We start from the raw sequence: 2784 nt of genomic DNA, 5'->3' as shown, positions 1-2784 counted from the left end.
AGTATAAAAAGCGCCCTAGTCTGTTTAATTTTTTCTGCTCATATAAAAGAAATGTTATTAGATAGCAATTATCTTTAAGAAAGAAAGGGGCAGAACATTTTCATTATTCTTGTCAAAGCTCTTCATCTTTCATTGTACATTTTTTTTTTTCCATTTCCACTCTGGCTTCCTATATACATACAGAATTGCATTTTTATGCTATTAATCACTAATTGTTTAAATAGTATTTTTATTTTTTTAAAAAAGTTTTATTTCCCCCTAATAATAAAAGTCATAGATACGCCTGAGAATTTAAACAACATAGACATAAAATAAAAAAGAAAAGGTCTTTATAATGGGAGTAGAAAGATAACCACTGCTAATGGTCTGGGAGATGTCCTTCCAGACTTATTACCATGTTTATATGCACATAAAATAAAAATGAGACCAAAATGTAATTACCATGCAGCTGTTTACTTTCTTCCCTAAATATATCAGGCCCATGTTTCTATGCTAGTGCTTGTTGCTTAACCTCTTTTTAATGGCTGGATAATATTCCACTATGTGTATGTCTTAAAATATATTTTACCAAAAAATGAAATGCTTAATTAGAACATTTGTGTAGGAGGGGGGCTGTAATAGTTCACTGAACACTTTCGAAAGGATTATTTCATGTCTTTCCCCTTCCCTGATTCATTCTGATACTAATTTCACTGGAAGACTCTCTTAGGAAATTTGCCTGGCTGATTGCCCCCTTGTCCTTTACTTGCCACAGTCTGCAGGGACTTGCTGCTGTGGAAAGCGCTCTGAGAGTCCAGAAACCTGAGATCGAATCTAAATCCGATGTTCAGTGTATAATGATAATGGGGAAAATAAAATGGAATGCACATTGTTAGAAGTCACTGAAAAGAGAGTTGGGAGGTCCACTGAGGAAGTGGGGCCTATACATGTCGCATGTCTCAGTCTTTAGAACTATGGTTAAGTTGCTGACCTGTTGTTATACTTGGCTCAAAGCCAAACAACAAACATCCTGGATCTGTGATTGCCCATGGACTATGTGAACTTTATTTCCTCTTTATTATGGTGACCAGACCATTTGCATTCTTCTCCTCGAAAGGAATCAATCTATTTCAATAACCAACATCCTCTATTTACATAATAGGCCTGACCAGTCCCAACTGACCTAGCCAATACCCTTCATTTACATGGAGGACCTAAATGAGAACAACTCTTATGGCTTTGCCCTTTATAAACCCTGCCTTTCTTTGTTCCCTTAGGAAAACAATTTAAGTTGCTCTCTGAATCTGTGCTGCAGATTGCAATCCCGCCTTTGCTCAAATAAATGCTTTTTATTCTTTATTACAGCCAACAGTTTTTGTTTTGCTAATAGTAACTCTGGGCAATTTCCTTACTTCTCTGGAAGTTTCTTCCTCCCGCACAAAAGAGATAAGTGACGTAGATGGTCTCTGATGTCCTTGTCCATCTCTGTTCCCGTTTCCTGAGTCTACCATATGCTTCAACAGCTTTCCAGATTGTCTTTATACCAGTTCCAAAAGGTAGATAATATAATCCCCATTTTCACAGACAGAGTGGGGGTAAGGAGAATGTAAGAACTCAGAAGTGTTAAAGACAAAACCACAGGCCCCAAATGTAATCACTTGTGCTAAAGCCCATAATGCCAAACCCAGATTTAATAGCTGACCTAATTGCTGTTTCAACCTCCCCCAGAAACATAACCTTAATCAAACTGTCTGGAATTTTCTGGTCAACACCAATGAGGTCATCTGTCACATGGGTCCTCTCCATCTCCCTTCCCTCCATAGGAAGAAGAGGCAATCTACATGATAAAACCCCAAAAAGATGTCCTGGTCTAAAAATAACCCTTGGTTTCTTTTATTAAAAGATCCCTTGCCCCACCTTCATTCCTATTTTGTCAATTTACAATCCCTTATTTTTTATTTTATTTTTTTACGCCTATAGCACCTGGTCTTCCTAGGTGGTCTCCCATCCAAGAACTAACTGGGCCCGACCCTGCTTCGTTTCCAAGATCAGAAGGGATCAGGCTTGTTTAGGGTGGCATGGCTGTAGACATTTGGTACAACCCCTGGGAGCATCCCTGATAGGTGGACTACTGCCCAATTCATGAATTACATAGTAGTGCCAATTAGATCTTCACATTTACTCAGTTGAGTTTTGTTTCTTTCACGGAAGGCAAGAAAGGAGCCTGGCATTATGAGAATAAGACTGAGCAAGAAGAAGATTTGGAGATCTGAACTCTAGAAGTAGCTTTACTTAAACTGAAAGCCTGGAGTTCACCCACACTTAACAGTTTATGATACAGTTTCACAAATATTGTTGTGCTTCCCAAAATCCTATGTATAGATAAAAAAGATATTTTTATTCTCATTTTAAAGGTGATAAGACAGAGAGGTTAAGTGGCTTGTACAGGTCATATAGATAGGAAGTGATGTTATAAAGAATTAATTTCTTAGTTACAAATAACAAGACCAGATCTCTGACCTAATTATGATGATTATTTTTAAATTTCATATTGCATTACTTAAATTCACAGTATTAATTTCTAAGTTACTATAAATAGAGAAAATTACCCTGAAACTTATAAATGAGAAAGGTACATTCGGAAGAAGATATTTTTAAAAATCAGTATATAATATTTGCATAGATTGTTTCATTTTATATTCTTAAAATCTGGTTAAAATTTTATTTTCTAACCATTCTTTTTATTTATTGCCCCTGTTCATCTTTAAATAATAATTAGGAAATCAGAAATAAGAGTATTCTTTA

At 36.0% G+C, this 2784-nt stretch overlaps 1 pseudogene; it reads right to left on the bottom strand.

The window, feature by feature from the left end:
• Nucleotides 1-1950: 1950 nt before the first annotated feature.
• Nucleotides 1951-2069, bottom strand: LOC112480908 (annotated as a pseudogene).
• Between the last annotated feature and the right edge of the window lie 715 nt (nucleotides 2070-2784).

This window comes from Pteropus alecto, unplaced genomic scaffold (assembly GCF_000325575.1).
Source record: "Pteropus alecto unplaced genomic scaffold, ASM32557v1 scaffold20, whole genome shotgun sequence".
Classification (NCBI taxonomy): Eukaryota; Metazoa; Chordata; class Mammalia; order Chiroptera; family Pteropodidae; genus Pteropus; species Pteropus alecto.
The sequence above is the reverse complement of the archived record's forward strand: the minus strand, read 5'-3'. Positions and strand labels throughout refer to the sequence as shown.